The sequence below is a fragment of the Cryptomeria japonica genome, chromosome 3 (genome assembly GCF_030272615.1).
Source record: "Cryptomeria japonica chromosome 3, Sugi_1.0, whole genome shotgun sequence".
Classification (NCBI taxonomy): domain Eukaryota; kingdom Viridiplantae; phylum Streptophyta; class Pinopsida; order Cupressales; family Cupressaceae; genus Cryptomeria; species Cryptomeria japonica.
The window spans coordinates 100917502-100942975 of record NC_081407.1 but is presented as its reverse complement, the minus strand read 5'-3'; the positions used below and the strand labels follow the sequence as shown (position 1 = coordinate 100942975).

Sequence of the window (25474 nt, the reverse complement as noted above, 5' to 3'; positions counted from 1 at the left end):
TGGACCCACAAACTCTTAGTTTGCAGCTTTTATAGGCCTTTCTCTATCTCATTCTTCACCAAATTTGACCCAAGATGAATCAAGCATGCAAGATAAAGATAGAAGCAAGAAAGGACAATCAGTTAGAGCTCAGTCCCAAGAGGCACAAATAGTTCTTCATCAGCTTCTATTCAGTTAATCTCAAGGCTTCTTTTATATTCTTTCCTAGTTCTTTTCTTTCTCTCAGCTGGTATTGTAGATTTTCCAGGCTCTTTCAGGATGAAGAACATTGTAATGTAGATTTTAGAGGCGTTTTCAGATTTGTATCAACAATTCCTTCTAATTTTAATAAAAGAACAATAGTTTCCCTTCTTAATACTTCATGACATAGAGAGTTTTGTTGTAGATAAATATTTAGGGCTAATTTCAAAGTTTTCTTTGTTACAATTTCAAATATATTGAAAACTATTTTGAATGAGTGTTTAGAGAGTTTGAATGTAAATGATGTTTGCAGCATCGCAAACTGTAAGATAAGTTTTGTTTTGTAAAATAAAAATAAACATGTTTGAATTTGTTATTGCTTGTTTAGATTATGGTCAAGGGAGTACTTGTTGCAGATTAGGCTCTCTCTCTCAATTTGATTTGTATCATAATCAATATGACAAATGTTTTTTTAAAGGGTTTTCAGTCTGTTAGACAAAACAAATGTGTGTTGGACATATTTTATAGAGATAAGGGAAAGAATATTATAATGTAATAAATTATCACATAAATGATTTAATCTATCAATCTCAATTTTTATTGTAGTTTATATTCAAAGCAACAAAATAAAGTAATGAAATGCATACTAATATTAAAGACCCCAAATCTATAAAATTACTCTTAAAATTTCATCATAGAGGGGTATAAACAAAAAACACACATAACAAAGCATGGTGGTCACACAAAGTGATCATGAAAAAAATCTAAACATCAAGCACATGTACATACCAGGTTTCATTTTTAATCATTCACATCAACCTCACCAAACACATCAACTTCAATGATAGCAACTTCCTTGTAATTATTACCATCCATGGAAAATTCTAGTATTTGATTGTCAATCATAACAATTTGATAAAAAAGTACTTAAAATAAAATAAAACAAATACAAAAATACATGCAAAAGACAAAATTCCACACCCTAAGTTTTTAAATAAGGAAAAAGAAAAGGGCAAAAGGAAAAACCTAAGTTTATGATGCAACTCAATAATCCTCTGTTGTCAATGGCCTGTGAGAAGTGTTAATACCAACATGAGAAATGGATCCACCCATGAATCCAATGTTAATGCCATGAATGGCTGAAACATAATATGAGTCAATCTATAAGAAATTAAAACAAATCAAAATATTTATTCTCAAGAAAAATAAAACACAGTGTGAAAACTTGAAGAATAAGAGAAAAATATCCTTTGAAGTGGTCAAATCTAAAACTTATTATCGACAAATTTATACTAATTTTATCAAAACATTGAATTACATCCTAGATCTAACATGTGATGCTCACTATTATCATTGTAATGACATAGAGAGTAAGCCATGTCAAAATCAACAAAGATAATAATAGTAAGGATGAATAAACCAAGGCTGACAACTTCAAAGGTAGATGGCTATTTTATATTATTATCATAATATAATCAACTATCTATTTATAAACAATCTACGATTCCTATTTGTTCAGATGTTCAAATAGGGAAAACAATCCATTAGTTATTTGAGTAAAGATAACCTATAGTAAGATCTATGATTCTTATTCATTCTAGCAAGGTAAATAGTCCATTAGTTTTTATAGTAAAGATAATCTATAAGAAGATCTTTGATTCCTATTCATTCTGGTCGGACAAACAATCCAATTTATTTTTATATAACAAAATATTTTCTTAGTGTTTCTTGTCAAAGTTACAGGCCTTTATCCCCAAGTACCATTTGCAAGCCACTTGGAACTCCCCAAGGTCTGTCGATTCCTCAATACAGTTTTTTGGTCCTTAACCTCAATACCTTGTTTAAGTTATGCTTAACAACTCTTCCTTGAATGCCCTTCCTTTGTCAAACTTTCCTCATTCAATAGTTGTTTCTTGGTGTGTCATCATCCTTAATCCCTATTAATCTAAAGCCTTGCATACCTTAAGAGGGAAGAGTTAATCCTCAACCCTGGTCCTCAATTCCCTAATTTCAAATATTCACTACATAACGGCTCACCGTAATGGCCCAAAATGCCACGTGCATGCCAAATAAACTAATAACACCTAGGAAGGAATGATCACCTATCAAATATCTTTCACTACTTGAGGATTATTAGTTCTTGCCATGCATGTAACTATAGTGGAGGGGTAGAGTCCTTAAACAATGATTAAACTGAGCATGAATAGCCAATCAAGATTTAGTATTTCCCAAGGTTTATTTTTGGTTGCATATTTGTTAAGCCCAGTATTAGATTAATTTTTTTTAGCACTCTATTATTAGCCTTTGTTTCGGTTGCAGAATGGTTGGAAAGTTTTTTAGACTTTCAATGGGAGAAAACACACATTTCTTTAGGTAGTGCTCTGACCTTTGCAGGATTGTAGAGTTTTTAAGATTAAAGCTATTCGCCAATTTTTTGGCTTCTGCAAGAATGCACCAGTTTCAAAGCTTCAAAACAAGAGAGGACATAAATGAATAGAGGACAGTTGGCTAGTAAAAAAGTAGTGTCTGGCAATTGGCAATTAGCATATTATATGTGTTGCACGCAGGTGAGGATTTAAAATAAAATAGTTTCATGTGCAGACCGGTGTAGGGCACCCTCATGCTTCTAGGGTAGGGATAGGTAGATATAGTAGGAATAAGTGTTGAATCTAGTTGGATCAACCATGTGATGTCTTAGACCCATTTTGTAAGGCTAATAGGCTCTTATGGTGTCCTAGTAAGTCTTTTTAAGGTGAAATAGGTGCTAGTAGTGTGTTTTGTCTTCAATGATATGGTTTAATAACCTTCATGTGTTCATGACCAAGTGGAAGGTCACATGTGTAAAAGTGGCAACCTTGTAACTTGTTAAAAGTTACTCGGATTTTGCAATTAGAACACCAACAGTCACAACATTTGAAATTCAGTTGCAACCATTGGGACAGACCTTTTAAAGGTCCCTAGAAGTCACCTATCTAGATATGATGGTTCACATTTTGAAATTTGGTGGATTTGAATAAGAAAACTTTGATTTTGCCCATAATTCTGAACTTTGTCCATGCTATACGAGCAGCAGGTGATTGGGAAGAGTCAATTTGGTTCATGTTAGTGTAAGTTAGAATTCTTTTTCTTCAAATTGTTTTGAAAACCCTCAATTCAAGGGTCGGTGCAAAGATGAAGCCTTAACTTGATTTCCATCGCCCAAATTTCATTGCCATGGGTGGAAGGAAATTTAAGGGCATGTATAATGAGATTCCAAAAAGGTAGGAGTAGGGTATGGGTTTTGTTGTTTTTCCCACCAAACCCTTAGGAGTGGAGAGAGTCATTAGGAGCAGGGTATGTATTTAGCCTAAAACGTAGTGAATTGTGTTAGACAACAACCTTAGGAGTGGAGAGAGTCATTAAGATTTATAAGATAGAGTATTTGTGAGTAGGAGAACCCATCCAAGGATTAGAATTGATTCTGTGAACCCATCTTTGGACCTTTGCTTTGGAAAACAACCCTAATTAGGCCTATTAGGTTTGTGCCAAACAGAGTTATTTAGGGGTGCAAGAATAGGATCAAGTCTTAATTCCTTGGAGTCTTCTAGAAGTCCCAAAAGGGTGTTTGAATCTATAAGGGGTTTGTGGAGTCCTTTGAAGAAATCTAGAGATATCTAAGGAAAACTAGTTTTGGAGGCCTAATTCCTACTAAGTCTATTTGTGATTCTAAGACCCTAAGACCTGGGTGAAGAGTCTAACTTGTGGATTTGGTCAAGATAGGACATTTTTGGACCTAGAGTACCACTTTCCACTCCTTGGAGAAGGTTGAGGGAATTGGATTGGTGTTTGGCTTGTAAAGCCAAGTGGAGGGCTGAAGGAAGACTTAGGTTCCTGCCAACAACGTCCTTTGACTTGGGTTGCACCAGACCTTCTAGTTGCTCACTCTTCATTAGGTGGTATCAAAGACTAGAAGAATCTAAAGAGAATTGAGTTTGGGAAAGATATCAGAAGGAGATGGTGACAATGATGGACATCCACAAAGAGTGACTAATGTGGAATTGGCTAGGATTGTAAAAGAACAGTTGGTCGAGAATAGGGCCATGAAAAGAGAACTAGAATGATTGAAAGGTAAGGTAGAAAGAAGGAATAAATTAGACCCTGATAATGATGATGAAGAGGGTCATGGAGGAGAAGACCCTCAGCATGAAGGAGAAAGGATACCTGCAGACCAAAGAACATTCGTTGAAGCCCTTGAAAAGGTAGGGAATGAGGATAATAAGTCCAACTTGCCTGAGTTCACTTGTAAAATGAACCCTGAAGAGGTTATGGAATGGTTAGAAGCCCTGGAAAGCCATTTTGAATGCAATGAAGTTGCAAAAAACCAGAAGGTGAGGATTGCTAAGTCTAGAATGAAGGGTCCTACATTGAGTTGGTGATACTTCCTACAAAATGAGAGAGTGGAAGAAGGGAAGAACCCTATATCCTCATGGAAGAGGATGAACGTAGAGATCAAAAGGCAATTTGTGCTTGAGGACTTTGAGGTGATGATGCATAGGAAGTTGTAAAACTTAAGACAAAAAGACTTGGATGTGAGTACCTATACAAAGGAATTTCATAAATTGACCCTTAGAGAAAGAGTACTTGAATTGGAGAAACAGAACTTGGCAAGGTATCTAAATGGTCTTAAATACAACATCTAAGATGAGATCATTCTCTTTAACCCAGAGACAGTACACAAATGTTATCAGATGGCACCAAGAATTGAGGAGAAATTGAAGAGGAGAGCAGAACAACAAAACAAAAGTAGAGGAGGAAATTTTAGAGGAAGAGGCAGATTTGGTGGAAGAGGAACATCTCCTAAACCACAAGGGGAGTCAAGCAATCAGGAGAATGTAGGGGATTCAAGCCTAAGGATACCCAATAATGGAGGTAGATTTGGAGGAAGGGGATCCAATGTTTTTACAAGTCGATGCTTTTCATGCAATTAATTGGTCATCAATCATTTAGATGCCCAGAGAAGCAAGGATCCAGCAGTCACAGGGGAGAAAGAAGAATTCATTTGGCACAAGAGGAGGACACACAAAGTGTGAACTCACCCTCAAGACCTGTAGATCCTGAACAAGGAGAATGTGTCATGCTCAATAGAACCCTTTTAAATGTACCAACCACAAAGGAGAACATTGTTTAAAACAACCTGCAAGGTAGGTGGAGAAGTGTGTAAGGTAATTGTTGATTTAGGGTCAACTGACAACGTTGCCTCAATAGAAATGGTGAGTAAACTTCGATTATAAAAGATCCCTCATCCTTACCCTACAAGGTCTTTTGGTTGAACAAGGAACAACAAGAACTCATCAGTGAACAAGTGTGGGTGGAGTTTCGGATTGGGGAATACAAAGATAAAGTATTGTGTGATGTAGCAGAGATGGATGCTTGCCATTTTCTCTTAGGGAGACCTTGGAAATATGATGTAAATGCCCAACATGATGGCAAAACAAACATCTACACTGTGACTAAGGATGGTGTGAGCTACACCATGACTCCACTCCCTGATGACAACAAAGACAAACATTTGGTAGCCAGTGTCATGTTAGTGAATGAGAAGGAGCTTATGAAGACCCTCAAGGAGGAGAATGCCCCATGCTTTGCAATAGTAGTGAAGCCTAAAGGAGTGATGAAGGAGAAGCTAGCAAACAAGGTAAAGGAAAGGAGTGTAGGTCTCAAGGAGGTACAAGAATTATTGAGCAAGTACCAGGGTATAGTTGCAGGAAGTACACCAGATATATTGCCACCTCATAGGGATGTTAGCCAATGTATTGACCTCATTCCAAGGTCCACATTGCCCAACAAGGTTGTCTACAAGATGATCCCAGAGAAGAATGAGGAGGTTGCAAGACAAGTCCAAGAATTATTGGACAAAGGATTCATAAGGAAGAGTATAAGTCCTTGTGTTGTCCCTGCAGTCTTAGCCCCAAAGAAGGAAGGTAAATGGAGGTTATGCACCGACTCTAGGGCAATAAACAAGATCATTATGAGATATAAGTTTCCTATGCCCTAGATAGAGGATTTGATGGACTATCTAGGAGGAGCCAAGTACTATTCTAAGGTGGATTTGAAGAGTGGGTATCACCAAATCTGAATAAGAGAGGGGGATGAGTGGAAAACTGCATTTAAAACCAATGAAGGCCTTTATGATTGGCTGGTCATGCCATTTGGTTTTTCTAATGCCCCTAGCACATTCATGAGACTCATGAATGAAGTTCTCAATCCTTTCATTAATCATTTTGTGGTAGCTTATTCAGATGATATCTTGGTTTTTAGTAAGGATGGGGGTGAACATTTAATGCATCTTGATTTGGTCTTGAAAAGGTTGCATGAAGTGCAGTTGAAGATAAATTTGGAAAAGTGTGTTTTCTTGTAGGAAGAGTTGATATTCCTTTGTTTTGAGATCTCCAAGGATAGGCAAAAGATGAACCCCTCTAAGGTAGATGCCATCCTCAATTGGCCAACACCTAAGAATGCAAGTGAGGTAAAGAGCTTCCATGGTCTTGCAAGTTTTTATAGGAAGTTTATTAAAAAATTCAGTAGTATATGCGCACCCATGATAGATACTATAAAAGGGGGTAGGAAATGTTAGTTTGCTTGGACTAGTGAAGCAGATAAGTCCTTTGAGTATTTGAAAAAGAGAGTGGCAGACCAACCTATCTTGGTGTTGCCTGATTTTCATAAAGTCTTCACCATTGAGTGTGATGCAAGTAACAAGGCAATAGGGGGTGTCTTAAGTCAAGAAGGCAGACCAGTTGCCTTTTTCAGTGAAAAGCTAAACGAGGGCAAACAAAAGTTTTCAAACTATGACTTGGAATTGTATGCCATGGTTCAGTCTCTAAGGAAATGGAGACACTACTTGTTACCCAAAGAATTTGTAGTCTACACTGACAATCATGCTCTGAGTTTTTTGAACAGGTAGGAGAAGTTGACCCATAGGCACATGAAGTGGATTGAGTACCTTCAAGAACTCGCCTTTACAATCAAACACAAGAAAGGGGTGTCCAACAAGGTGAATGATTCCCTTAGTGGGAGAAACTTGACAGTGAGGGAGATTCAAATGGAGAGCATTGGAATCAATGCCATAAAAGAAATGTACCATGATGATGAAGTTTCAGAGAAGCCTATCAGGTTTGTAGAGAGATGGGGGATAGGTATCACACTGAATTTTCTAATTTTATCATACAAGATGATTTTCTATTCAAAGTTAGTCAACTTTGTGTCCCTAAGGGATCCATGAGGGAGAATACTATAAAGGAAAAACACTGTGGAAGCCTAGCCGGCCATTTTGGGATTGACAAGACTCTTGACCTGGTTAGGAAATTGTATTTTTGGCCCAAGCTGCAGATAGATGTGAGAAAGTTTGTGGAAGGGTGTTTTGTGTGTCAAAAAGGTAAGGGGACTAGTTCAAATGCAAGATTGTATACCCCTTTACCCTTTCCGAATAAACCATGGGATTCAGTGAGCATGGATTTTGTCTTAGGACTTCCTAAGACTAAGCAAGGTTATGATAGCATTTATGTTGTGGTGGATAGGTTCCCTAAGATAACCCATTTTCTTCCTTGTAAAACTACTCATGATGCATCTCACATTGCTAATATATTCTTTAAGGAGGTAGTGAGGCTGCATGGTTTTCCATTGTCCATAATCTCATATAGGGATTCAAAGTTTATTGGTCACTTTTGGAGGAATTTGTAGAAGAAATTGGGCACACAACTGTCATTCACCTCAACATATCACCCTCAATTAGATGGTCAAATAGAGGTTGTAAACAAATCACTTGGCAACCTATTGAGGTGCCTTACCAAGGCACATGGAGTGAGTTGGGATTCTGTACTTCCACAGGCAGAATTTGCTTACAATGACTCAGTCAACAAGAGTAATGGTCTGAGTCCTTTCAAATTGTTTATGGGACACACCCAAGGGGTGTTTTAGAGTTGAGATCAATCAAGGAGTTGGATAGGACAAGTGCACAAGCTAAAGATTTTGTAGAGGTAATGAGAGATATACATTAGCAGGTTAAAAACCAATTGGAGCAGACTCCTATTAAGTACAAACAATCAGCATACAAAATGATAAGAGATCTATAGTTTCAAGTAGGAGATATAGTGATGATTCATCTAAAAAAGGAGAGACTTCCTAAGGAGAAGTACACTAAACTCATGATGAAGAAGATAGGTCCTTTTAAAATTCTTAAGAAGTGTGGCAACAATGCCTACAAGATTGATCTTCCTCCTGATATTGGTTTGTCACCTATCTTTAATGTATCTAATATTTATGCCTACAAGTCTCCTACTGGTGAGGATGCCAATTCAGGTCAGACTGTACCTAGCAATGAGGCCATGATGGCAGGCCTACCCAAACAATCCAAGCTAGAGATAGAATGTCTCCTTGACAAGAGGATCGGTAAGAAGACCCAGAGGCACACATATTATGAGTACCTGGTGAAATGGAAACATCAACCCCTAGAAGATGCCACTTGGATGACTGTTGAGGCCATTGAGAAGACAGGGGTGTAGGTCTCTGATTTGCCAACTCAAGAGACTTGAGTTTTTGTAGCCTAGGAGTATGGTGCAGGGAACCCTCATGCTTCTAGGGTAGGGATAGGTAGATATAATAGGAATAAGTGTTGAATCCAGTTGGATAGACCATGTGATGTCTTAGACCCATTTTGTAAGGCTAATAGGCTCTTACGTTGTCTTGTAAACCTAAGAGACCTAATTAGACCATGGGGTCCTACTAAGTCTTTGTAAGGTGAAATAGGTGTTAGCAGTGTGTTTTTGTCTTCAATGATATGTTTTAATACCCTTCATGTGTTCATGACCAAGTGGAAGGTCACATGTGTAAAAGTGGCAACCTTGTAACTTGTCAAAAGTTTAACGGATGTTGCAATTAGAACACCAACAGTCACAACATTTCAAATTCTGTTGCAACCATTGGGACAGACCTTTTAAATATCTCTAGAAGTCACCTATGTGGATATGATGGTTCACATTTTGAAATTTGGTGGATTTGAATAAGAAAACCCTAATTTTGCCTAGAATTTTGAATTTTGTCTCTACTATACGAACAACAGGCGATTGGTAAGAATGTCTTTCTGAAGTGGATCATTAGAGGAGTGAGTTGTAATTCATATGCACTTGGTTTGAGTCAATTTGGTTCAGGTTAGTGTAAGTTAGAAGTCTTTTTCTTCAAATTGTTCTGAAAACCCTCAATTTGAGGGTTGGTGCAAAGATGGAGCCTTAACTTGCATTTCCATCGCCCAAATTCCATGGTGCTGGGTGGAAGGAAATTTAAGGACATGTATAATGATATTCCAAAAGGGCAGGAGCAAGGTATGGGTTTTGTTGTTTTTCCCACCAAACCCTAGGCTAAATAAACCTATGTATTTAGCCTAGAACGTACTGAATTGTGTTAGAGAACAACCTTAGGAGTGGAGAGAGTCATTGAGATTGATAAGAAAGAGTATTTGTGAGTAGGATAACCCATCCAAGGATTGGAATTGGTTCTGTGAACCCATCTTTGGACCTTTGCTTTGGAAAACAACCCTAATTAGGTCTATTAGGTCTGTGCCAAATGGAGTTGTTTAGGGGTGTAGGAATAGGATCAAGTCTTAATTCATTGGATTCTTCTAGAATTCCCAAAAGGGTATTTGAATCTATAAGGGTTTTATGGAGTCCTTCAAAGAAATCTAGAGATATCTAAGGAAAACCAGTTTTGGAGGCCTAATTCCTACTAGGTCTATTTGTGATTTTGAGACCCTAAGACTTGGGTGAAGAATCTAACTTGTGGAGTTGGTCAAGATAGGACATCTTGGACCTACAGTACCACTTTCCACTCCTTGGAGAAGGTTGAGGGAATCGGATTGGTGTTTGGTTTGTAAAGCCGAGTGGAGCGCTGAAGGAAGACTTAGGTTCCTACCAAGAATGTCCTTTGACTTGGGTTGCACCAGACCTTCTAGTTTCTCACTCTGCATCATAGACACATTCCTTTTACAGGAATTTAGAACCCAAAGTTTTATCTTTGTCTCTTAAACTGGACCTCAAGGATTGGATTTTAAGTTGTTTGTTTGCAATCACCATTCCTTGTCCCGCCTTCATCCTTCCAATCTATCGAACGAAGCAAGGAGAGATCCAATATTAAACATAGTAAGGGGTCATTAGTGGTAAGGCTTGTGCCTCACAATACAAGCAACTAGCCAACTATTGACTCTTCCCATGGAGACCAATACTCAATGTGTGAGCACTAGGGATACTGTGGTATTATAAATCTAGAATAGGTTGTATCAATTTGTGAAGAGGAGGAAATTTCGTATATCAAAACAATTAGTTATCCTTGTTGCATGTGTGGTGACAACAACAAGCTAATTTGAGCATAACTCCATAGCTACGCATTGGGCATTTAGTTATAGAAGATAGTAGGTGATTAAAGGAAATCGGTATGAGTTGCTCACATTTTCCTATTTTTATTTGTAACTTTAATTATGGTTCTTGTACCCTTTAAGAGTAATAAGACCCACTCTGATTATGTATGTGAGGCACATTAATGTTATGAATCAAGTGACTGGTTATATTATTTTAGTGTCAAGCTCCTAAGTATTTATATAAATTTGAAGATTAATTTGTGTCTAAGAAATATGCTTTCTTACACATGAGAAAAGTGTAAAATGTTTATTGCTAAGCTTCTTTATCTAGTATACTTCATCTTGATTGACAATCAAGCACTAAAATATACCAAATCTCAAGACAAATTATCCCATAACAATGTCAAATAGATCTCCTTTTACAAAGATGCATTTGTGGTACAACATTTGAGTGGCAAAAATAACGTGGTGGCTTATGCTTCAAGTATGAGTTGTCACCTACTTGTCTCAATAAGCAATTAGATTGTTGAGTTTGACATGGTTTTGATGTAGACGTAGCTTGTTATCCTTGTCCATCAAAGATACTTATCTATAGGTAGGACCAGAGTGTTCTCTAATCTATGTTTGTTCTTTCGTTGTACCCAAATCCTACATAGTTAGGCCTTTCCTCAAGAAAAATGGGATTAAGCTTTTCTTTCCTATCCTTGCCAAGATTTTTCCTAATATTTGCAACAATTGCCAAAGATCTCACTCAATAAATTCTTGGAAGAAATTAGGTGATAAAATGACTAGCTAGCATGCCTCTATGCAGACCAATCGACATGTCTACAATTGATGGTTTTTCCTCCACTAAATGATTTCCACAAGCTCTATGACTGTGAAAATTTATTGACATTCTCATGTTAGACAATATGATGTGGTGATCAATTAAATAAACTATGAGAATAACAACAACAATGATCACAACCACACATAACCTAGAGGATTAAAAAAACCTAGCAAAAAAAACAATGATCACAACCACTAACAATTTATTGAGTAAAGCTACAAATTGAGCTTACACCAGAATTGCTCATGGCTTCAACTCTTTGATCAAATTTTTCTATATTCAAGATGAAGTTTTTTTATTTTTTAGTGTTTTCTGTTTAATTACAAATTAAATGCTATTTACTTGTACTTTTCATTAGTTAACAAAGTTTTACGTCATTGGTTCATAGTTGTACTCTATAAATAATTCTAGATTTAGATGTATGTCCTAGTTCATATTTACAATTCTGAGCAATTTCAGAAAAACTCAATTCCTTTCTTAATTTAAATTTAGGTGATCTAGATATAAAAGCCTTTTTCCAGATTCAAATTTCTTCTTCCCCGACATAGTAGGGTTTACAAACTTCCTTACTCTATTTTGTAGACTCTAACAAACTTATGTTCAATAGTGTATGTAGTGGTATAAAATGTGATTTGGTTATAATACAAAAGATCTCACATCATGTGCCTCAAATCTTTAGAAGACATATCTGTCTTTGATTCTGGTTTATGTTTCTCTTCTAGACTAATTTATGTTTCTCTTCTAAATTAACTTTGAGTTGCTGCAGATGATATTGAAGCATGACAACCTAAATAAGGTGCTCTACCTTAAGATTTTCCTCATGCACTAGTATCTTGTAGCTGTTATTTGGGAAAGTTCTCCTTTCTCTATATGTTAAAGAAATGAGACTTCAAATTGATTTTATTACAATTTACTTCATGTTTTCTTAGAGTTCTCTACTAATTTTCCTCAATATTTTCTATTTGAACCTTTTTTTCTCCTGAAGACATATGCACAAGTGATTTGAAATTTGAATAAGCTACATTTGATCTATCCTATCTTGCCTATTTCCATTGAACAAGCACCCTGCTATGTAGATAAGCGTATCAAGCACTGTGTGAGAAAAAATTATAATAGATATCACAAACATAAATAGTAAGCTTCAAGCTTAAAACCAACAGTAAATATAAGATAGGGATGGATATCTACTTCAAAGTTAACACCCATGACTACTCTTTATTTGGCCTTATAAGTCCACTATTTGTGGGTTTTTATCGGAACCAAAGAACTCCTAAATTTTCAGGCTTGTGGATATTGTAGTTCAGTTTAAGACAAATTAACACACAAAATCTAACATTGTACAATCTAAAGGTCTATCAAATACCAATACATCAAGATCAAGTGATTATTGTTAATATCATAATTTTCAAAAAATAATCCGCCCTTTCAAGGATAAGTGCATGCTATTATTATATTAATGTCTGTTATAACCAGAGTAATACCTCTAATTCTCAAACAAACTTATATGAATTCTATTCTACTTGTTTGTATTTTTTTTTGTTTCTATATGTTCATTATGTTAAAAAGCATAGATCTATATGAGAGTGTGATGAACACTAAAAGCAACCCTATTTTAGTTTAGCCTGTTTCATGAAGATAAACTGATAAACAATAAATTAGAACAACGGTATAAAATCCAGTTACAAGAGATTTACAAATGACCAGGTTTGTATCTAAATTTATCAAAAATCACATTTCATTAAAATATTCAGGCTAACACTTAGTTTGTTTCATAATAGTTTCTGCTTGAACTGGACTGAATTTGTCTGGGCCATGAAAACTTTGTATGCAATATAGATTAATTTACCTAAATTCATTACTTACTTTGTAAATAAAATTTATTTATTGAAAATCGCATATTGCACTTGTTTACAGTCTTATGTCTTATGCATTAATTTAGGCAGCAAAGCCACTCATTTAAGTGCACCAGCTCTTATTAGATTTCAAGTGACCCATTTAAGTACACATTGCTAATTTGTTAGCTCTATTTCCTATTTTACAGCATAAAAGTTGAGATGTCAAATCCAATTTACAATTGTGCATTTCGCTTATGAAGAAATAGCTAAACATTTAAACATTTTTCTATCCCAATTCTTTAAGCTTTGATTTAAACAGAAAGTGCACTGAAAAAGGTTGTGCAGTCTACATCTACATCTGATGATATTCTCTACTCTTTTCAGCAAATCTAATTTTTGTCTAACCTGCATATTCTACACAACACTTGATGATATTCTACTCTGTCAAGATACTAATGTAAACTCTTCTACAAACATGGTCCTTCCATTCTTTGGCAGGAACTTCTTATACAGGGTTTTAATGCAATTTTGAAATAGTTTTCAATGGTGGAAAGTAGAAAGTGATTAGGGTTACATTTGTTGGATATTTTAGCCTTACATCTATCCAAGAATGAGTAGAGGTGCTTTTGTGTCCTAGCCTCATGAATTCAATGAAAAAGAATGTCATGATAGCCAAAATTAATGCAAAGAATTAAATCTTAGAGAGGTCGGTTTTTCATGTCATTTTGAGCGATCTATTATTAAATTTCACAGGGTGTTTATCAATGCACAATTTTATTAGAATTACCTGGAAGAGGGAATTTGATCTCATTTGATTGCTATTTTCTTATCCTCCGTTTTGCCTCTTCATCTTTTACCAGCCAGAATGTGAAAAACTTAAAAAACAAATAATAGACAAAAATCTTTCATATCATTTTGAGCAATCTATTATTAAATTTCATAGGATGTTTATCAATGTACAATTTTATTGGGCAGGGTAAATAATACATTACTCTGTTGCTTCATCTACTACCACAGAATATGTTAAAAAATAAATAAAAATAAAGATAAACTCTACAAAGAATTACCTGGAAGAGGGAATTTGATCTCATTTGGTTGCTAATTTATGATCCTCCGTTTTGCCCCTTCATCTTTTACCAGCCAGAATGTGAAAAACTGAAAAACAAATATTAGATATTGAATATTGAATTCATCTTTGAACAGGGCAAAGGCACACATCTTGGCTGAACAAATCAAAACAATAACTGATTTATATGACAGTAAATAAATTATGTATTAGCTTACAAATTTTAATTCCAGGGTTTGAACCTTAAGTCACATGTTCGAATCTCCATATGGCTGAAGAATTCAGAGAAGAGAAACCTGAGGATTTACTTTCAACGCCCACTACTCCGCTGGATCGGCCTATAAAAACCTTGAATTCATTGTTGAACAGGGCAAAGGCACACAACTTAAGAACATTCCAAATGTGGTTTTCCCCGCTCATTACCGTTGTAGGTTTTCATTTGAATTTTCATTACACCGTTTCAAACATTCTTTCAATGCCCTTGTAGGTTTGTTAGTTTGGCTAGCCTTAAACATTCCTTTCACATAGACATTTCATTATTGTCCGTTCTGTTCAAATAAAACTTCACCGTTAACTTTCAAATTCAAAATGTTTGGATATGCCCTCACGGAACAGCCTGGATCTGCTAAAAATAGCTTTAGAATTGACAGGTGTAATTTTTGGACGTCAAAATTAGTAGCATTTGATCTACTGTTGGCTAAATTTAGGATTAACTTAGCAAGCTTTAAAACTTATTACTGTTATCAGGGATTAGAACATTTAACTTCTTACAATTTTGTTTTATACAATTATAGTCAATGGAATTATTTGTGATGGTTCAAAACAATTAAAAGAGACAAGTTAATTAATATTTAATAAATCTTTCAATCTTTTTGAATAAATTATATTCATAACAAATCACTGTAGAAAGTATGAGATATTCTAAAAATATGTGAAACTTAAAAGTTAAGAAATTATTACATTTACATTTGGCCGCATATCCTCTTCAAACTATTCATTATGATATCTTATATCCAGTAGCTAGCATTTATTTAAGTGATTCTGGAGTATTACAAAGCTAAACCAAAACTTATATTCAATTGTTCATTTTTTTGACACCAATAAAGTTATTCCATAAAATTTAAGAAATTATTTCATTTACATTTGGCCACATGTCCTCTTCAAACTATTCATTGTGATATCCTATATCTAGTAGCTAGCATTTATTTAAGTGATTCTGGAGTATGACAAAGCTAAACCAAAACTTATATTCAACTTTTCATTTTTTTGAGACCAATAAAGTCATTCCATAAAGTTAAGGGTAAAGCATATAGCATAATTAATATTTATCGATTTATATTTAGTTGATGACTCATTTTGTCTAAATTTTGGTATCTCATCTTTGGATGTTATATGTGGTCACAAAAAATAATCCGTCTACAATTTTTAGAAAGAATAAGTTGCACAAATATGAAGTAAAAAATACACATTTGAATGTGAATTGCATGTGTAATTATCTTTCTCCAAATTAAAATTAAAAAATTAAAAAATTTAATAAAAATAGAAACAAATAAAAGCAATCAAATTATATAAGTATGATTAAAAATGCCAACAAAAAAGATACAAGCAAGTGGCTAATTAATGAGTGATGCATAATAAAATAGATGACCCAACTAACCTATTGAATTCATATTAAAAGACCCCACTATTTAAATGAGACCTAAAAATTTGAAGGAGTCGATTAATAAATGGTAGATAACATTGTGGCTATGTAGTAAGGATTATCCCAAAGGAAGAGAAGGGCTACAGTAAAGGGAGATTTGAGGAGCTGTAAAGTTTGAAAACTAAGAATGTGAAGATTAGACAGGTAAATAATATAGAGGGAGGGAGGCCTTTGAAAGGCCATGTGATCATAGTTTTTTTGGTGCATGTCCATGTGATTGATTTGGAAATAAACTACTTTTGTTTTTAGTCTGCAATTAGCAATTGAATGGAAATAGAGAGTCTTTGTTTTATGTTGTGTTTTTTAATTTCTAAGTTGGTAGGCAGAGTGGGAGAACCATATCTTGCATCAATAAGGTTTATTTAACCATAAAAGAAATATAAACTATTTGCAAAGAGAAATCTATTGGGAAAATGTAGGTCACATATTCAGTGTGGTTAATGCCATGTAATGCCGCTTTACTAGGAGTAAGCATGTTTCCCATAATTAAACATACATTATCATCCCTTATCATTCATTCATTTAGATTATTGAAACTAGAGAATAATTAATTATTCATAATACAATTAAGAATTATTAAATTTAGACCTCATCCTTACTTCTTTCCTAACCTTGAAGGAGGACGAGGATAATTTGTTGTCAAAGCGCACTGGGAAACTAGTCTACAAGTAGGCTCCCTCAAGGTTTTAGGACTTCATCCATACCCCATCTTGGGCTTACCTATCTTGTGAAGATTTACTCCACCTCTCGCTACACACACCAACCTATCTTCTTGAAGGAAATAGCGAATGATTAAATACCATACCATTTTAATATAATAATATTTCATTTATTATGAATGCATATATACATAAATACAATTAAGTATAAATCTAATCTCCCTATTATTAACAAGTGCAAATCTTATTGACAATACTTCTTTATACATATTGATACTCAAACAAATATAATAATTTATATTATAGTTATATATATTTGATCATTATTCCTAATAGATTGCAAACATAACATATCATAAATTGGCATGGTCAGCCGTTGGGCAAAATCTCATTGGAAGCTTAAAGGAAGCCTGGAGATTTCAGCTATGTCAAGGGGACTCTTTCTCTTCAAGTTCAACACTGATGAGGATCTGATCTATGTCCTTTCAGGGTCTTGGGCTTATGGAAAACACTTCCTAACCATGGCTAAATGGAAGCCTGCTTTTGACCCCTCTGCAGAATTAAACCGCATGGCTCCAGTCTAGGTTAGGTTCCCTGGACTCCCTCTAGAATTATGGGATGAACAAATCTTCTGCTGGATTGGAAACTCATTTGGCAGCTTCGTTGCAGTGGACTCGATCACCCTCAACAAATCCCAATTGGTGTATGCTCATTTTTTTTTCAATGTCACTATTAACAAGGCTCTCCCAAACTTTATCTCCCTCAAATCAAAATGGAGAAAATGGTCCCAAGCTATTGTGTATGAAAATGCCACCTTGTATTGCTAGAAATGCAATAACCAGGGGTAGTCATATACCGATTGCAAAGCCCCCGTGGTTGTGGAACCCAAGCTCAAAAATAAAGCCATCTGGGTTGAACCCATCATCCTCAGCTCCCCTTGACCTGACCACTGCGAATGAAGTTTCTAATGATTACCCACACACAGATATGATTCTTGAGATCTTAAAATCCCCAGCAGACCCAGTCAAAAACTCATGCTTGGCCCTGGAAGAGGGGGAAATCCTGTAGGAGAGGGCCATCATCTTGACCTTGGCCAAGCCCCTTTTGACTAAAAATAGCCTACCCACCTCTTCAACCCCTCTCTCCCCTATAACAGGGGATAGAGATGCGCACCCTAGAAATTCCCTGGTAACTCTGCTGAAAGTGTCCCCCTCGGGCTCCCCCTAGATGGATAATGAAGAATGGATAACCCAGAAGAAGAAAACCAAGGCCAAGAAAGATGATGTGGGGGGTAGTGAAAAAAAAGTAGGAAGACCCTCAGAAAGAGTTCTGTTGCACAAGGTTATGGCAAGGGACATTGCAAAGGGCAGACAAATGACCCTAGATGGACTTAACAAAAGCAAGAAATGAAGTTCCTCTCTTGGAACATAAGGGGTCTGAACAGCCCCCAAAAGCAGTTCGCCATAAAACAACTCATTTTTGAGATGAAAATTGACATTTGCCTCATTCAAGAAGTCAAGATGCCCTTTCAAACTTTTGTTGCACTTGCTGGTAAACTTTGGCCTAGAGTGGATTATCTGTATGTTGATGCCCTGGGTGCTTCTGGGGCTATTGCTACCCTCTGGGACCCCACTTAAATGAAAGGCAAGCTCCTCGCTAGCACCCAAAATTTCCTAGCGGTTTCCCTCCATTATGGGGAACAATGTTGGTAGATGTTCAATATCTATGCTCCCAACTCTAGATTGGGGAGATAGCTCCTGTGGGAGGAAATGTCTAAAATCATTATGACTAACCAGAAGGACCAGTTTATGCTCGCGAGAGATTTTAACTCCCCACTCTACCCATCTAAAAAATGTGGTGGCTTGGAAGATCTCTCTAACAGCAATGCTACAAGCCTTATGGATATTGATCTATAGGGTGCCCCCTTCACCTGGTCGAATAATAGGAAAGGCAAACATCTTATTCAAGTCAGGCTGGATAGATTCTTGATTTCCATCAATTGGGACATTGGAAATATCTCTTACCTGAAAACCCTCCCAAGGATTGCATCTGACCACAACCCCCTTCTTCTCCACTGGAATGATAGACCCTACTAGGGTTCCCCCCCTTTCACTATGAGATCATGTGGGCCTCCCACCTGGACTTTAGGGAAATGGTTAGACGCTGGTGGACCACCCCGATCTACAGGACTGCCATGTTCAAAATTATGGAGAAACTAAAGTTAATTAGCAAGGAAGTCAAAGGGTGGAATAAGATCACTTTTGGAGATATCTTCAAAGGAAAGAAGGACCGATGAGCCAGACTAGAACAACTCCAGAATATTATGGCTACCGGTAACCCCATAGATCCCATCTTGAAGGAGGAGGAAAATTGTCGCAAGACTTGGAAAGATACCCTCTCCAGGGAAGAAGTGTACTGGAAGCAAAGATCCAGGATATTGTGGTTGAAAGAAGGGGACAAAAATTTTGCCTTCTTCCATAGATCAACCTCAATCCACAAGAGGAGGAGCTATATCAAAAGCATTAAGGATGATTCTGGCCAGGAGATCTTAGAGGACTCTCTGCTTGGACAGAAGGCGGTGGAATTTTTCACCAGATTGTATGCGGATGGTAGAAGAGATTCTCTTCTCCAGGACTGCCTAGTTAGTAAGCTATCGATGGCCATCAATGAGGATGATAACTGACAACTTTTGGTACCCATCTTGATCAATGAAGGCCACAGGGTTGTCTTTGCTATGGGAGCCTACAAGACTCCTGACGCAGATGGTTTCCCCCCAGCGTTCTTCCAGGACTTTTAGGACATTGTCAGTTACGATGTCACCAAAGTTGTTTAAGATTTCTTCAAAATAGGGAGACTGCTAGATCAACAACACCTTCATTGTCCTCATCCCCAAGACCACTAATCCTAGCTGCTTGAAGGAGTATCAGCCCATAAGCCTCTGCAATACCATCTATAAAATACTCTCCAAGGTCCTTGTGAATAGGATTAAACCCTTGCTGGAGAAATTTATCAGACCATCTTAGAAAGGCTTCGTCCCGGGATGCCAAATCTTGGATGTTGCCATTACAACTCATGAGATAATCCACCTCATGGATAGGAGTAAACTGCCAAGTATGGCCTTTAAACTTGATATATCAAAAGCTTATGATAAGGTTAATTGGGACTTTCTTTTCAAAGTGCTTCTAAAACTAGGATTTAACCAAAAAATGGTAATATGATTTGAGAATGTGTGACCACAGTTCAATTCTCAGTTCTGATTAATGGGACCCCTAGGGGATGCTTCAAAGCTGAGAAAGGTATCCAGCAAGGCGATCCTCTATCTCCTTATCTATTTATCATGATTACTGAAGTCTTAAACAAAAATGTGACCCACCTAGTCACCAATGGTAGGCTCCAAGGATTCAAAGCTGCCTCCATGCTCCCCCCCTCTAATATTTAATAGTTCATGGATGAAACTTTCCTCTTTGGTAGGACTTCTGTCATGGAAGCTAAAGGATGGAAGATCCTTCTGATGGACTACGTCGAGGCATCAGGACAATACATCAACTATGAGAAGAGCAATCTCTACTTCTTCAACACTCCAAATGACCTCCAACTCAAAGTTCTCTCCATCCTCAGATGCAAAGTGGTAGCTCTCCTGGGGACCTACCTGGGTCTCCCCCTCATAGTCAAGGAAGTTACCCCCACTTTCTGGAATTCTATCCTGGAATGAATGTAGAAAAAGCTTGTGGGATGGAAAGGGAAGTTCCTCAGTAGTGCGGGGAAACTCCAGCTTCTTGCAGCCTCCCTACAGGGAATTCCAGTGTACTTCCTCTCCATGTTTAAAATTTCAGGGTCCATGGGAGAAAAACTTGAAAACATCCAAAGGAATTTTTTATGGACTGGCCTAGAGGAAAAAAAACGCCTTGCTCTGGTCAATTGGGATATTGTGTGTCTTCCCAAATCTTTGGGAGGATTGGGCATAAGAAAGATTAATGCCCTCAATAAGGCACGTATTGCCAAGATTGGATGGACCCTGGCTAAAGGTGAGGTGGACTAGTGCAACATCATCAAAGCTAAGTACTTGAACCGAGAGCCTTTCTTTTACCAATTGAATACAATAGACCTCCCCCAAGGTTCTAAGCTGTGGAGCAATATCCTGAAGAATAGAGTGATGGTTAGAGAGGGTCTGAAGTGGCAGCTAGGTGATAGTAAAAAGGTAAGATTTTGGGAGGATTTTTGGATGAAGGACAGACCCTTGGCCAACACTCGCTTCCATCAAATCATGAATCACCTTAAAGGTATCCTAGGGGATTTTGTTGTGGATTATTTTGTCCTAGGAAGGGGTTGGAAGGACATTGCTCTCATCCGCTGCAATAGCTTTAATTTGGTCCCCCTGGCTCAGGATCTGCAACTCATATTGTCGAAAACCGGAATCCCCCTAGCCTCGACTGAAGATACCTTCATCTAGAAAGAGACACAATCAGGCTATTTCTCAGTCAACTCTGCTTACAATCAGCTCCTTAAGCACCCTGTGTATGCAAAATGTTGGAAGAGAGTCTGGAACCCTCAACTAATCCCCAAAATTAATTTTTTCTAGTAGGCCATCATGCATGGTAACACCCTTATGCTTGACAACCTGAAAAAAGGGGGATTCCATCTCCCCAATAGATGTAGCTTGTGCAAAGCTAATGAGGAATCTATTGACCACCTTTTTATGCTCCGTCCCTTTGCAACTCATATTTGGTCCATCACCCTTGAAAAATGCAGTCTCTGTTGGGTCTTTTAGAAGAATTTAATTTTTTTTGCTTTCGATTGGACCCCCCCTCCCATCATCCCCTCATCATTCAACTCTGGAAACAAATTCTGCCACACATCTATTGGGCCTTATGGAAAGAAAGAAATAACAGAATTTTCAGACACTGAGACCCCCCCAGACTCTATGGCTCACATCTGCTTCAAGATGATTACTAAAAATTTAGAAGTCACAAAATGGAAAATCCCCCCTATCCTCCTGATGAGGTGGACAAGAAGATCACTATTTGTTGGAAGCTCCCTCTGGCTTTGATCACTTTGACAATAGCACCAAGAATAAGAGACAGATGACTATATGGTCAACCCCCAGACTTCACTGGTTTAAACTGAATTTTGATGGCTCTTCTCAATGCAACTATCAGGCGAGTGGTGGAGTTATAAGGGATCATCTTGGGAACATGGTTGCAGCCTATGCTGGCAAGCTGAGGGATAATACGGTCACTCAAGTTGAAGGAATGGCCCTCCTTTAGGGTTTGAAAATGGCTAACTCCATAGGAATAAAACATCTTGAAATTGAAGGAGATTCTCAAATCATTATTGATTCTATCAAAGGAAACACTTCAGCGGGATGGAGGGTGGAACCTATTCTAAGGGACATCAGGTTCTTACTGGCTAAAATGGAGGACTTCACTATATGCCACATATTTAGAGAAGGAAACAGAGCTGTCAATTCCATGGTGGTTGAAGGAAGACTGCAAAATGGCTTACGATGCTGGAGGGACTCCAATCTACTGCCAATCACTATTAGGGAAATCTTGGAAAAGGAAAAGGCCTTTTTCAAGGAAATGACAGCGCCTTCCGGTTAATGAGGAAGGAAACCTTTTTGTATTTTTTAAATTGGCACGGAGATCCTGCCAATTTCTACCCTAGACGACCACGTATCAAGGGCAGGCTAAGTCACCACTACCACATGGAATGGATTCATGATGAAAGTACAAACATTGGGAATGATTACCCTCTAATTATTACCCGGACGGAGCCAACTGGCGAGGGCAAAGGCGACGTTGGAAATCTATCAACTCATACTGGTTGGAGTAAAGGCTCACATGCTCTGAGTAGATCTTCGACAATCGATATCTATGGGATCTTAAGGGATAATAATCACTCTGATTATTATGACCATTTATTTCAAGTCTGACACTCCTTTCTCTCAACCATTTCATCTTGAGTTTTCTTCGGCTTTGTGTTCTATTTTTTCAAACTGTGAAACTGGAGAACTCAAGAATGGGGGGGACAGGCTCAAACTAGAACCCAACAAAGTGGATGTGTTCAAAGCCAAACCAGTAGCCTGGTTTGTGTTCACCGAAGGTGGTATTGAAAAATTCATGGAAAATATGAAGGGCAATGATGGGAGACTCTCCAAACAATTTGTGACTTCCTGGGAGGATAGAAGGGTGACCGTGGGGGGAATCTCTTTCGAGATCAATGAAGAGGTTATTACTCAGGCGATAGGCCTTTCAATGGAGGGCTGGAAAATGGAAAAAGCAGAGCCAAATCATGGAATCTACTAGCCTTAACCAATTTTTCCACCAAGGAGAGAACCCTATCAATAGGGCTAGTGGATTTAACAGGGAGGAGCTTCCTCACCCGTGGGATGAAGTCTACTACATTGTGATGAAATATTTTACACTGGAGGGTAGGTATGGCATTTTTTACTACTACCATCTCTTGTTCCTAAACCATTTGAGGAACAAAGACCTCATTTTCATTCCTTTCTTTTTGCTGCATTCAATGGATGCTAACATTAAGGTACCCGAAGCTAAGAAGAAAGGGAAATATTTTCCCATCCTGCATCAAGGCCTCATGCCTTGCCTGTATAACATCCACCTCACCCTCTGCCAACCTCATTCCATTTCTGTGTAGACTGTCAGCCCCTTGACCCAACCCCTGACCAATATTGACTTAAGCCCTTGGTGCCCAAAATTTGGATCCTCCAACAATAAAACCAAGACTCACTCCTCGGAGGAGGTTAGAACCCCTAAAAGAGTCAAAATCCAGAAGATTGACTTGGACCTGGACGTTACTAAAGAAGCCAACAGCCCCTGCCGCTCTAGCAGGTTGGCCTGTAAACCCTCGGAGAAATCCTTGCGTGACCCCTCCTCCTCACATGACACTGGCAACTCCATTCCAAATGTTAAATTGCCCCTACCCCAGCACAATCAAACCCCCCATTTCGTGAGCTCCACCCAGATTTCTGAAAGCCTCGTCTCCTCTATGAATCCAGAGCCAGCCAATTTCCCTTCCCTGATCTTCAGGATTGAAAAAATGCTAGTTGTTGAAGAGGCCAGTAGCATGACGGAAGAAGAGCCCAAATTGACTGAGCTTGAAAAAAAAATAGAGGCCCTCTCTGACACTGTGTAGGTGATTACCAGTAGACTGGAGGCGGCAGATTCCAAGATGCACGATGTGTCCAAGTTCATGTTGAATGTCATGAGATGCTCGACTGCTATGTTGTGCCTATTGTAGGATACCACGGCCAAAGGGAAAGGCAAGGAGGATGATGACTACAAAGGCCTGTTCAAGTTCCTCATGAAGGAATGGGCTTGAAAGCTGCTCCCTAAGAAAAGCCAAGGGAAAAATAAATAACTGTCTACATGTGGTGGAGTTTTTTGTTTATGTTGTGTAGTTGCGGGTTGGATAAACCCAGTTTAGGCTTATGTTTATATTTTGCTGGTTATAACCCTTCTTGGCATATGAATTATACTCTGACTAGTAGTTTTTTATTGTTGATAAACTCTCATAGTATGGTTTTTGTTTTTGATAGAGGTAAAAGGCTACTACTTTGCTGATTGTGTGTGAACAATGGTCCTGCCACTGTTCTCTTAATTGTACCTATGGGTTAGCCCCCTCATTTTTGGCTGCTATTATTATCAAAAACATATCATAAATGTAAATAAGAATATGATCATAAGTAAGCTATGATATACCAATATGTTGTTATGATAATGATAGTATTTAAGTTTAATTTCTTCTTTGATACGAACTTAACGTAGTTTTCCCTAATCTCCTTTAATGCTTGACAATAGTTGTTATTATAAAGTGAAGGTATATTTATCTGAGTTCCTTTTTATGATTCCCTCTTCTTAAATGCATAACCATTATATATCCTTGAAGTCGATATGTAGAGTCATCCTTGCTTACAAAGGAGGTGGTCATGTTTCATAAGGAGGTGTCTCTTTCTTACTGGTCATTGTCCCTTCAAGTCTTCCATTAAAATTGTTAATTATTATTAATCTAATTATATCAATTTCATAATCATTCCTCTTTACTCAATTTTATTCCATGATTATTGTCAAGATGGTGATCACTGCTTTTGCTAAATGAAATTATTTCTTTAGTAATACCCTAATCACAATCTCATGACATCATTCATTGTGTCAATGTTTAGTAAACTAATGTTTGTTTCTTCCTAATAGACCATTGATCCTATGCTCCTTCATTTGTCTATTTCAGTCTTATTGATCTTCATTTCTATTGTAATCATATTAGATCATTATCATAATGGGATTATTTCTTATAGCACACCCTGATATAATTACATGAGGTCAAGCTTGTTTTTCTAATTAGTTCCTTAATCATGTGTGTGCATCACATCTTATCAATGAGTATATATCGCTCTAGCTTTAGGTTTTGAATCAAGTGCTTAATATTTGATGGAGCAGAATCACTATTTCTTTTTTTGTTTACTTGTCTAACAAAGGTTATAAAAAATTGTGAAATCTTAAAATTAAGATAATTTTCTAAGTCTATCACCTAGTCAACATCCTACTGGTGTTGGCAGTCCCACTATGGGGATTCCTCATGCTCCCCCTTGTGTTGGTGTTCCAAATGATATAGTATTGTGTGGATTATTGTTTGTCAATAAAGGAAAGATCACTCTTCCTCTTCTTCCCAAACTCTTCCTCGAGTTGTGGGTGAAACTTCAACCCACCCTTGATGTGGATTATAAGTTTCTCTACTAATGTGTTGCAAGTGGGTTGTTTTGGCCCTTGTTGTTAGAGATTTCTTCTTGATCAGTTGTTTGT

The 25474-nt window shown here is 37.3% G+C and overlaps 1 long non-coding RNA gene across 1 annotated transcript in view; it reads right to left on the bottom strand.

Moving 5' to 3' along the window:
- LOC131874469 (uncharacterized) overlaps nucleotides 1-14915 on the bottom strand; it is a 52123-nt gene extending 37208 nt beyond the window's left edge. The window contains exons 1-2 of the long non-coding RNA XR_009371840.1: nucleotides 14513-14915; nucleotides 14296-14383 (exon numbers count right to left, since the gene is read on the bottom strand). This is a non-coding gene — a long non-coding RNA (uncharacterized LOC131874469). The remainder of the gene's footprint in view (nucleotides 1-14295; nucleotides 14384-14512) is intronic.
- Nucleotides 14916-25474: the final 10559 nt, after the last annotated feature.